This window comes from Triticum aestivum, chromosome 2B, assembly GCF_018294505.1.
Source record: "Triticum aestivum cultivar Chinese Spring chromosome 2B, IWGSC CS RefSeq v2.1, whole genome shotgun sequence".
In the NCBI taxonomy this organism is placed as follows: domain Eukaryota; kingdom Viridiplantae; phylum Streptophyta; class Magnoliopsida; order Poales; family Poaceae; genus Triticum; species Triticum aestivum.
In genome coordinates this window covers 785584514-785597442 of record NC_057798.1, presented here as the reverse complement: position 1 = coordinate 785597442, position 12929 = coordinate 785584514, and the positions used below count along the sequence as shown (strand labels likewise).

Genomic DNA, 12929 nt, shown 5'->3' with positions numbered 1-12929 from the left:
ATGATATGTGGTCATTAGAATTTCCATATGAATATTTTTGTAAAGCTTATGTACAAGTTGGAATATTAGAGGACAACTGATGTTACAGGGAGCTGGACTAGGAGATGGTTTGAGTGAGAGGCGGGTTCTACCAATGTGATTATTTTGTGCTTCTTATGGTCAATAGCAGCACTTGCGATCAAGCGTCCATATTTTATAGCTTGACGGTGTGCTGCACTATGGTTCATCTCATATGGAGAGCAGAGCTGAACTCACCGGCATCCACTTTGTTGAGGCTTCACCGTTCTGAAATTCGGTTTTACCTTTCTCTATTCAGTATCCTGTGACATGGAGCCGACTAACAGGACTAGGTTTTCTTTAATCCACCAGGTATTGGTACGAGTTCCTTTTTTCCCGAGGTAGTTCCTATGTTCCATCAACTCAGCCGGGGGAGTATTTTTCTCTTGTGCCTGACAGAGGATGTTGAGTTTCAAATCAACAAGCAGTTGATCCTGTAGGCTCTCAGGTAGACGTGGGCACACTTTATTCATTAGCTCTGCAAAAGCTTCCTTAACTCTAGTGTCAGCAATCAGTTCACCAGTCTTAAGCGCTTGTGCACACTTCACTGCCTCAGCCAACACTTCGGTCATATTTAGCTGCTTCTCTGGATTCTCTCTAAAAGGAATGACAAACAACAAACAGGTAAGTAACCGGAATAAGATAGCGAACTACACTACTCCCTTCATCTCAGTTTATAAGTCTTGCACGTGTATCTAGATTGTCAATTTAACTTATATAAAATAAATTGTTCAACATAAAAATTATATCATTAGAAAATAGAATATTTAAAGTTTCCAATGACATACTTTTTGTAATGTATGTCTCTTATTAAATTGGTCAAATTAACAACCTAAGTACACGTGCAAGACTTGTAAACTGAGATAAAGGGAGTATAATGATATGACAACTTCTCCATGGTAATATGGCAACTTAGAGCATCTCCAGCCGTTGAGCCCTCAGAAGGCATTTTTTTCGCCGCTTGGGGGGCTGCCGTCAAAAAATTTAGCTTGGGGGTGAAGAAATTTCCACTCGTTGCGCCCCCACCCTTATCCAGACGGCGACGCGCGGCTCGACAGCACCGTGCACCACTTGGTCAGCATCATCGGCATCGGCGCCGGCCTGGCCTACCAGAGGTGCGACACGGAGATGATGGCGTGCACGTTCATCACGGAGATCTCCAGCCCGCTGCTGCACCTCAGGGAGATGCTCAAGGAGCTCGGCGTCAAGGACACAGACCTCAACCTCCTCGTCGACATACACAGATAGACCTCAACCTCTTCTTCTTCTCCTCTCTCTTTCTCTCTCTCTCTCTCTCTCTCTCTCTCTCTCGACAGCCGGCTCTGCATCTTCCCAGGCCGCGACCGCTCGTGCCCTCCTTCCACGCCCAGGCCGCGCCCTCCCGAGGACCTGCACGTCGTCCCGTCCGCTCCCTGGCCTCGCCGTCTCCTGGCTCCTCCACGGCCGCAGAAGCCGCTGCTCCTGCGGCTCGGCCTCAATGGCAGAGGTTGAAGCAGCACGCAAGCAGGCAACCGCAATGAGCAGCGAGAGGCGACTGCGACCGCGCCGCGGCAGAGGCGCGCAGGCAGCGAGCAGCGAGCCGGCGTCCACTTGCAACGAGCTCCGGCCCGGCCAAGCCATCGCCACACGCCGGCGTCAGCGACGAGCTGCCGCGGCGCCGGACGCACGCGCGCGAGCAACCACGTAGGGCGGCCCCAGCGGCAAGCACGGCGGCATGCAGACGGCGAGCGGCGCGGGTGCGTGGTTGTTGGAAGAAAAGACGAGGAGAGAGGGAGCTTGTGCGTGTGTCAGGTGAAAAGTGAAAGGAGAGAGGGTGTTGTGAGGCTACATGTGGGCCTTTGCATGCAAAAACAAATCGCCGGCGCCCTAGATGCCCCCAGGGGGCTGGGTTTGCGATGGGTTTGCTGGCGCTAAAATTTCACGAATCCGGCGGAAAACATGATCCTGGGGGCGTGAGTGGGGACTTTTTCACTGCCAACGGTGAAAAATGATCATGAGGGGCCTCTTGGGGGGACTAGTGGAGATGCTCTTACTCTATAAGAACTAGAAGGATACCCACTAGTAGAAAACGGAGCTTTAGCGCCGGTTCGTAAGGGCCTTTAGTGTCGGTTCCATAACCGGCACTAAAGGGTGGGCACTAAAGGCCCCCCCCCCCCTTTAGTACCGGTTTGGCACGAACCGGCGCTAAAGTGCCACCACGTGGCGTGAGCTCGCGCCCTGGTAGTTTTTTTAAAATTTCTTTGAAAATTTTGGAATTTTTTTTTATTTTTTTTATTTTTAGTTTTTCTGAATTATTTGATGATTTAGTCTCTAATCACCTCTCTTAACTGCTCAAGTGTGGATCACTCATTCCAAATCATCTAACTTCCCGACCGGTCACCCATCCCTCTCACTACTCTAGCCCGAGCACGCTTAACTTTCGGGTTCTATTCTCCTTCGTTTCCGAGTCTGCACTTGTTGTGTTCCCGACAATAGTAAGATGTCAATCCTATTAACCCTCAGGAGTTTAGCTTGAGCATGAAGTCACACATTTCACCGTTTGAGTTTGAAACTATTATTCTAAAAAACAGTAATTATTTAGTAACGCTAATATTTCTTGAATAAGTTTGACCATAGTTTGACCAGATTTGACCAAAATTCAAAAAAATTGAAATAATTATTTAGTAATACTAATATTCTTGAATAATTATGTAGTAACATTAACACTTCTTGAATAAGTAGTTTGACCAGATTTAAACAAATTTTTTTAAAAAAACTGAACTTTGACCATATCTTTTTTTCCTTTTGGAATTTGAGGATTTTCGAGCTGAATTTTTTGATATATTATACTTTTTTTCCGACGTCGTATGCAAAAGTTATAGCCGTTTTACATTTTCCCTGCACTTTTTGCAAAACATGTCCAAATTGTAGTTTTCAAATTTTCCTAACTAGTAGATGTAGTAATATAACTACCTCTCGAAGGATTTTATTTTTTGAAGTTTTTATCATTTTCTTTTGATTTTTTCAGAACTGAAATGGCGACACACGAGGGGGGGGGGTAGAGTTTGAAAATTGCCCTATAGTGCCGGTTTGTGTCACAAACCGGTACTATAGGTCAGACCCCTTTAATACCGGTTCATGACACGAACCGATACTAAAGGTTAGACCTTTAGTACCGGTTCGTGCCACGAACCGGTACTAAAGGTGATCGTGGGGCCCTGGCCTGACGCCAGCCTGCCACCACCCCTTTAGTACCGGTTCGTGCCATGAACCAGTACTAAAGGTTCAACACGAACCGGCATTAATGCAAATCCGTCCAAACCGGCACTAATGGTACCATTAGTACCGGGCCAAAATCAAACCGGCACTAATGTGCTTCACGTTTCACCCTTTTTCTACTAGTGCAGCGTTGCAGCAGGAACTTTGAGTGGAAAATTTGGGAGGGGGAAATGCCAACTGTATTATTTACATGTCATAGCAAATAATGTACTAAAGTGAAAGCACCAATGCATTATCAGTGCATCAAATGGTGTGTTGCGTATTGATAATATATTCTCCAAGTCGCGTCAGGAAAATAGTGACGAATAGTCTGTACTGTTAGGCCAAATGGTTTAAATCCGATCGCCTTGACCATTTAGATCTCCATAGAAGGATGTTACAATCTAGAACACATTTACAATAAATAGAATGGGTAGGTTTCATTTATTGATATTTTGCACATGCATGTCATTAAATGGTCTTGCTGAAATGCAGTCAACAGCTTGCACACTCGAGTGACACACGTGTGACCTCAAGCCCTCGCGTGACCAAAATTGCTTTGTGTATCAAATTTGTTCTCCTCCAGTTCAGTCTAAATGCTGCCAGAAATATTAGATGGCTGCTATATGAAAAAAAAATCAGTAAGTTTTGGGAAAAAGGGAATCGTCACAAAAAACGAAAACTTCAATTGTTCATCGTTCTTCCTTGTACACATAACACTACAACAGACAGCGCTGTAGGTGTTTAACTATCAGTTAAAAGGACCGTTTTCATAAATCTGTTTGAACAATTGCATGATCTGGTTGGCAAATGAGATAGATGGGGAATTAACTTGGCCCGTCATTATAGAAATATAATTTGATAGGTCAGGTAAAGATAGCGACATCTAGCTGACTAATATTTTAAATACTACCAAAGAGAGAGATATCCTTACCTTCCCAAGTCTTCAAAATTTTGTAGATAGAAGACATCTCGCCACCCATCATCAGCCAATCTACGAAGCTTGAATCAGCAATTTCAAATAAAAATGTCCAAAGGCATCCGTTTTCTAAATTCTTTTAAACATAAAAATGGAAGTAAATTAATGTATGGTTGGTGCCCCTGTCGAAGTGCCACCCATGTACAGCAAGCAGGGAAGAAAAACAGTTTTGCAGATTAGAAAAGTCACCAGCGAGCGAACACTTGTTTGGGGATCAGGAAGGCACACGCTTGATGACCTGCAATTGGTGTATGGTGTCATTAGCTCTGACAGAAAGACATTTCACAAGAATTCAAATCTACTTTTGAGTAGGAAGTTATAACATAGTACTGCTGCAATGAAACTGTACCAAAGGTTTACATGGTCATACCTTTGACATATACGCATCACCAAATAGTTACTGGCTAATGATTTAACACTAAAAGAAATCTAATTTTCTGCAGCAGATATATGATGAAAATGGAATTCAATTAACAAAATTGGTCATTCATTTAGAAAAAGCACATTTAGATAAATAAAGCACACATGAAAGCATAGCACATATTATCATTCCTGATGGAAACACTTGCATCTTCCCATTTGCTTTGCTTGGCCTTCTTTGTGTTTCAGTTCTGCCTTTCAAGCAGACCTTTGGCCCAGAACTCATTCCTATTATATATAGTAGATTCAATAACCATTTTACATTAGCATATGAACATGTTTATGAAACATATAACTGATAATTGGTGAACAAAAGACCATTAATGATCATGACTTGCTCTTGTTTATTCATCATCAGTTTTTTCTGCCAACTGCTTTTAGTTGTTTGCCGAGCAGATTTGTATCATCGCAGCCAAACTCACCCTTCCCATGTAGATCATTGGAAAGAATTAGAATCATACTCAGAAAATCTTTCACCCAATGGTCCTTCTGGACCAAGCTGGTTTGGTCTCGCCCCACTTTAATCATCTAAATATTTAACAAAATCATATAAGATGCATCTCCAATAACACAACAGGGAAAACATACCGTCGTTGCACATTAAAAATCCAGAATCTATTTTACATCTAAACTGAAACCAATCTAGTCTGTGGCCAAAAGGCAACCAGTTTGTTTTTCCACATTTTGTATATTGTGTTGCGTGTGATGAACAGAAACAAACAGAGCCACAGAGGAGCGGAAACCCTAGATCAACACCGGATTAGATCGGGATCGGGCCTAGTCTTGGCGTGGCGGGATGGAGGCGGGGACGAAGGCAACTTACGTATAGAACATCACGTAGTACTCGAAGATGAACTGCGATTCCCGCTTGCCCTTGATATGTTGATGAGCTTTTTGATGCCCTTCTACATGAAGTTCCACCCATCCTCCAGATCCTTCCCTTTCCCATCCATCGCCGCGGTAGCCACCGCTTCCAACCTCGCCAGCGGCCACAAACCCTAGATGAGGTTGAGTTCTGCCGCGTCCTTTAAGGGTGGCATTTGTGACGTTTGGGGAGGGATGGGGAATGGGAGACGGGGCAGCCAACTATTAAGGAGGGATTCCATCGCACCATTGACGTTTTGATTGGACGCTTCTGCTTCCTCTTCCGTTGGTGGAGGAAGGAGGAGCCAACGGGGGGAGCCTGGAGTACGGGGATCAACTCTTGTCCTGCAGATCTGAGACATCAGTTGTGAATCAAACGGTTGAAATTATTTAGGGTGACGTGGATGCATAGGAACGCAGGAAAATCAAATAGTGGGGTGCTTCTATTTAGATATAGTAGATATGCAGACTATTCCAATAAAAATGTCAAGTACACTATACTAATGCGACAAATTGCACTTTGGTAATCTGGCAGACTACTCTAGGATGATATGGAAACTACTCTATGATGGTATGGCGACTAACTCTATAATAATAAAGAAAATCAACCTACTCCGGTAAAAATGGCAAACTACACTGGTGATGCGACACCTGCACTGTGAGTCATATGGTAACTACTTTGTGTTAGATATGGCAAATATTCTCTAATCCTATAGAAAATATAGTTGATGATGATGATGGGTCTGTCATCCATCACTTCTGGCCGCTTGATCTGCATCTCATGAACACGGAGACAAGCACAAGCTGTGGCAACTTTGCAAAGAAAAAAAAGCGCCCGCACTCCGCTTCACTTTTTGCAAAACAACCCTTGTCTATCTGTTCATCCCCATCCACCCCACCTTGTCAACCCAGCAAGGGGAGTACTGGGCGCCGGCTTGCCGGCCCAACTATTGGGCCGGTCTCGCCCCAGCCACCCGATTAAATTACGCACAGCCGTCTGATTTCGTCCCCCACGTCGTTTTCTTTCTTCCCTCGTCTTCAGACTAGTCAACGGCAGTGCCTTCGGAAGCGCATCGTCCCCGCCACAGCTTGTCGCAGGAACAGAAGATGTTGTTCATGGCGCGCTCGGTCGCGACGGCCAGACCGCGTGTCATCTCCGAGGACGGTGCTCGGCAAAGAACCTCTCCCCGCTTTCGATTTAGGTTGCACATCCGTCATTGATTCGGTTGCTACTTCCCCGTCGACCGGATGAAATTCCCGTCATTGATGGTCCATGGTTGCAGCGCTTCGGTGTGCCGCCCGCCGCCCCCGTTTTCACTACTCACTAGTAGAAAAAGGACCTAATGTGAGACACATTAGTCTCGGTTCTATTTTGGCCCGACACTAATGGTACCATTAGTGTCGGTTCAAACGGCTATGCATTAATGCCGGTTCGTGTTGAACCTTTAGTACCGGTTCGTGCCACGAACCGGTGCTAAACGGGTGGTGGCAGGCTGGCGTCAGGCCGGGGCCCCGCGATCACCTTTAGTACCGGTTCGTGGCACAAACCGGTAATAAAGGGCTAACCTTTAGTACCAGTTCGTTCCATGAACCGGGACTAAAGGGGTCTGACCTATAGTCCCGGTTGGAGACACAAACCGGGACTATAGGGCAATTTTCAAACTCTAACCCCCCCCCCTCGGTGTATCGCCATTTCAATTTTGAAAAAAATCAAAAGAAAATGATAAAAACTTCAGAAAATAAAATCCTTCGAGAGGTAGTGATATTACTACATCTACTAGTTAGGAAAATTTGAAAACTTAAATTTTGACGTGTTTTGCAAAAAGTGTAGGGAAAATGTAAATCGGCTATACTTTTGCATACGATGTCGGAAAAAGTATAATATATCAAACAATTCAGCATGAAAATCCGCATCCGATTTTGACGGCCTACGGCCGGTTTGCAATTTTTAGAATCCTCAAATTCCAAAAGGAAAAAAAAGATATGCTCAAATTTCAGTTTTTTTTTATTTTGGTCAAACTACTTATTCAAGAAGTATTAATGTTACTACATAATATTCAAGAATATTAGTATTACTAAATAATTATTTCAATTTTTTGAATTTTGGTCAAATCTGGTCAAACTATGGTCAAACTTACTCAAGAAATATTAGTGTTACTAAATAATTACTGGTTTTTTAGAATAATAGTTTCAAACTCAAATGGTGAAACGTGTGACCTAATGCTCAAGCTAAACTGCTCAGGGTTAATAGGATTGACAACTTACATTTGTCAGGAAAACAACAAGTGCAGACTTGGAAAGTAGGGGGAATAGAACTTCGAAGTTAAGCGTGCTCAGGCTGGGGGGGGGGGGGTTGAGAGGATGGGTGACCGGCCGGGAGGTTAGACGATTTGGAATGAGTGATCCGAGGGGTGATTAGAGACTAAATCATCAAATAATTCAATTTAGAAAATTGAAAATCGAAAAATAATCAAATTTTTTCCAAAATTTTCAAAAAATATTCAAAAAAAATACCTTTAGTACGGGTTGGTAACACCAACCGGTACTAAAGGTCCCCCATACCACGGCGCGAGCTTACGCGACGTGGTGGGCCTTTAGTAGCGGTTCGTGACGAACCGGTAGGGGGGTCTGTAGTCTCCACCCTTTAGTGCCGGTTGCAGAACTGGCACTAAAGGTCTTTACGAACCAGTTTTAAAGCTCCGTTTTCTACTAGTGGATCACCGCATGGGTTTCCAGGAACGACGACCACCAGTTCCACCATCGAAGGAACGTAGCAAAAAATCTCGCTAGTTGTAGCAAAAAGCGACCACGGTTCCAGCAAAAACATCATCGCTGCGGTCGGCAGTCACAGCTCTGCTATGAATGGATGTAGCAAAATATCCTGCCGGTCATAGGAAACAGTGATAACGGTTGCAGCAAAAACAGCGGCGGCGCCCTCGCGAGTTGCACCACAGCCCAGCTTCCGTCGTCGCCGCTCGCCATCATCAGTTCGTCGTTCCTTGGTTGAAACTTTTCAAAAGACCTGTAGCTGCTATCTCGCTACTAGTTGTAGCTTTTCAGTTTGCGTGGTGGCCGCCCACAACTTTTTTGTCTTTGTTTGAAGCTTTATTAGAAGCCGGTGGTAGCTTCCTTACACGACGGTTGTAGCATTTTTGGGTATTGTTTGCAGCTCCTCCTGCACCATTTGTATCCTCCCCTCTTTCTCTGGTTCCAGCAAAAAAAAGATCAATCGTAGCATTTTGTATAACTAGTTGCAGCTCCGTCGATTGCTGGTCGCAGCTCCACCGCGGGCGGTTTGGTGGTTCGAGAAAAAAAAGCCGTTCGTAGCATTTTGTATAGCTGGTTCCAGCTCCGATTACTGCCGGTTGAAACTCATCTGCAGGAAGGTGAGGGTGCATAGGGGACTAAGAGGGAAAAAGGGGAGGGAGGACGCACTGGTCATCGACGTCTTTTCTCGCCCTATGAGCAAGGCCTCGTTCGTGCCGTTGTGCTGCGCGTGAGCCGCAGAGACGGAGGAACCCAGTGGTTTCAGCGGCGTCTAGTGCGTGTCGCGAGGTAGAAGAAAGAGAAGATGGAAAAAACGGTTCGTAGATGAAAGAGGGAGGCCTCGGCGACGCACGATCTAGATTGATTGCAAGGCCCGCGTGCGTCCGGCGCGAGTTTCGGCCGGCGCACCGGGTGGGAACGTTTCCCAACCAGCAATGGAGCCGATCTGGGTGGTGGCCGTTGCAGCTACACTGCCGGCGCCATCCACCACCAACGCCTCTCCTACCTTCACTCTGTCGCAGCAGCCCCACATGTCCAGCACCTCCACCTCTCACTCCTCCTTGGTGCCTCCTCGCCCGTATCCAGTCTGCTCCATCGATACCTCTGCAACCGCAAGTACGCCGCCAGCGCCGTCCATCCCCCGATGCCCTCTCCTGCCTCCTCATCTGCCGCAGCATCCCAACCTCCCACCGCCCACCACAAAATCTTCCCTTCCTTGCTACCTCCTCCGCCTCGTCCCCCGTTTCCTCCGACGCCAACATCTGCTTGTAAGTCGGCTATGCGCTCCTGTCCTTTGGCGGTAGCTCTACCATCTACTTCTTCCCCTTCGCCTTTCCTGCCAACGCGTCGTCTTCCCTTCAAGTACGCGTTGCACCCCGAGGACTCCTAGCTGTCTACAACTGGAGCGTCACCCACGACCTGATCTGATGTGATGTCTGACATGGAGGTACAGTTTGGTGTTCATACATTTAATTCAATCTGTCTAAATAGGGTTAATATCTAAAGTTGCTTCTTGTCTACAGGACTAAAGTGGTGCGGATAACTTTCAAAAAAGAAACTTGGCTACTTGCTTCAGTGTTCATGATTTTTTTTCGAAAAGGGGGAATTCCCCGGCCTCTGCATCAGAATGATGCATACGGCCATCTTATAAACCAAGCAAAGATAGTGTCAACAAGGTTCGAAGGTCTCCAAAACCGAAAAAGTAAAACAAGCTCACACAGAGCCATAGAGTGGCTAGAAACCACAACTAGCCAAGATAAGAGGCCACAATCGGCTGGCTACCAATGGATAAGTATACTAGATGCCTATCTTATTACATGACCGCCATCCAAACCGGTTGAATATATCTCGAGCTATCATATCCCAGCGGAAAGATCCAGTAACCAAATGCTCCCTGGCCTCCGTCCGAGTGAGTGGCGACCACGAACGGATCCGCGCCGTAGTTCGGAATATAACCTGCAAAAAGTGGATACATGATATTCTGTCAAAAACCAAATCATTTCTGCAAGTCCAGATAGTCCACAGCAACGCGCAAACCTCAACCCGAATGTGTTTCGCTAAGTCAGGCTGAACCCCATTCAACCAAGTCCCAAATAAGGCGTTAACAGAATTCGGTGGTTTGATATTAAAAGCAATGTGAACAGTCTGCCAAAGGACTTTGGCCAACTGGCAATCAAAAAATAGGTGTTTTATAGTCTCATCCCGATCACAGAAGCTACACCTAGTAGGTCCTGTCCAATTACGCTTTAACAAATTGTCCTTGGTTAAAATAACTTGTTTGTGGACAAACCACATAAACACTTTTATTTTTAAAGGAACTTTGACATCCCAAACATGCTTGGAAGTAGGAATGGAGCTCGAATTAATAACATCAATATACATTGATTTAACTGTGAATACTCCAGACCTAGTCAGCTTCCAGCGTAATTCATCGGGTTGTTGGGAAAGCTGGACCTCCATCAGTCTCCTAACTAGACGGAGCCATTCTTCCCAACGATTGCCCGCCAGCGTCCGTCGGAACTGAATATTAAGGGGGATCGATTGAAAAACCAAATCTACGAACACCTCACGTCGTTGAACAATACGGTACAATGAAGGGTACTGGATGGCCAAGGGCGTCTCGCCGAGCCAAGTATCCTCCCAGAAACGTGTGCAAGTACTGTTGCCAACAACAAACTTTGTCCTATTAAACATAAGTTGTTTGACTTTCAATAGTCCTTTCCAAAAGGGTGAATCAGTCGGCCTGACTGAAACGTGGGACAAAGTTTTTGACTGAAGATACTTGCTGCGAAGGATTTGAGCCCACGTGGCATCAGTCTCTGAATAGAGCTTCCACAGCCACTTGCTAAGAAGGCATCTATTCTTGACTTCAAGGTTTTCTATACCAAGACCCCCTTGGTCTTTCGGTCTACAAATGATATACCATTTAGCAAGCCTGTATTTTCTTTTGGTCTCGTCACTCTGCCAAAAGAACCGCGATCGATAGAAGTCCAGTCTCTTCTGAACACCAACTGGGACCTCAAAGAACGATAGGAGAAACATAGGCATACTCGTGAGCACCGAGTTAATCAGGATTAACCGGCCTCCGTATGACATGAGCTTACCCTTCCAGCAACTCAGTTTCTTCTCAAATCGGTCCTCGATACACTTCCATTCCTTGTTTGTCAGCCTACGATGGTGGATTGGAATACCTAAGTAGGAGAAGGGTAACTCTCCCAACTCGCACCCAAGCAATTGCCTATACGCCTCCTGTTCGTCTTTGGCTCTACCAAAACAGAATAGCTCGCTCTTATTAAAGTTGATTTTCAGCCCGGTCAATTGTTCGAATAGGCATAACACCAGCTTCATATTTCTCGCCTTGGCCAAGTCATGCTCCATAAAGATGATCGTGTCATCAGCGTATTGAAGAATGGAAACACCTCCATCAACAAGATGAGGTACCAATCCACCTACTTGACCACTTTCCTTAGCCCTACCTATCAAAATTGCTAACATATCTATGACAATGTTGAACAAGATAGGGGACATTGGATCTCCTTGTCTTAGGCCTTTATGTGTCTGGAAATAATGACCGACGTCGTCATTTACTTTAATTCCCACACTACCTTTTTGCGTAAAAGATTCAACCTGTCTGCACCAGGCTTCATCAAAACCTTTCATACGCAATGACTGTTGGAGAAATGGCCATTTGACCTTATCATACGCTTCAGTGTTCATGATATTTTTGCAAGAAAATTCATATGTTTGTTCGAATTGTTTTGTCAAAATAATCTCTGACCTTTGTTAGAAATAAAATTCATGGTTGCATTCTACATTGCTTATCTCCCCTAAATCTTCATGATTTTCCTAGTATTACTATTTCCTTCGGTAGATGGGACATCTCATGTGGGCTAGGAAAGTGCTCTTCAGTCACATCGAAATATGGTTAGGGATCCCTAATTTTATGTTGTATTCGCCTGATTGAACCATAATACAAACTGTATTTTGTAATCTGACTTAATAATGATCAGATTTTTCTAGGCGAAAAGGCTGCTGGCTTGCTGCAGTAAAATTGACAATTCATGATATTACAAAGCAGATATATAATGTTGTCTGGGTAAGGGCTTAAACAGGCATTCCCTCCGTTTGGAAATACATGACGTGGTTTTAGTTGTATATGTTTTCTTGTTTTTATTGTTCCAAAATCCATAATTTGGGGAAGATTTTGTTGCTTCACCTTCTGATTTTGTGGCACAACTACTTTTGCATCTAGAGAATGTGACAGCTCTGATCAGCTTTCTCAGGTAATGCAACAATTCAATATGTAATATTAGCTCTTCCCATTTGTTTTATATCTGTTTGGGCATCAACTTTATATGCGTATCTTGCAGATTGAAATTGAAAAGCTTCTACCCACTCAGTTGAGACTCAAATCAACAAATGTCTGATAAGCTATGGTGCAGTCTCATTTGAAATTGAAAAGCTTCTACCCACTCAGCTTGACAAGGACCTATCAACTATTATTTCAGTTCAAAAATAAGCACCACTGTTACAACGAATGTATGTAATTCATCTAACATAAATAAATCAATGTGTTGATTGTAAAGAGTGTTGTTGGCGAGATGTC

The 12929-nt window shown here is 44.7% G+C and overlaps 1 long non-coding RNA gene across 1 annotated transcript; it reads right to left on the bottom strand.

Annotated features, from left to right (window-relative positions):
* Positions 1–3643: 3643 nt before the first annotated feature.
* LOC123042735 (uncharacterized) lies at positions 3644–5811 on the bottom strand. The gene is made up of 3 exons (XR_006418893.1): positions 5517–5811; positions 4229–4511; positions 3644–3913 (listed from the first exon to the last, which is right to left on the bottom strand). It is a non-coding gene; the product is annotated as an uncharacterized lncRNA (long non-coding RNA).
* Positions 5812–12929: the final 7118 nt, after the last annotated feature.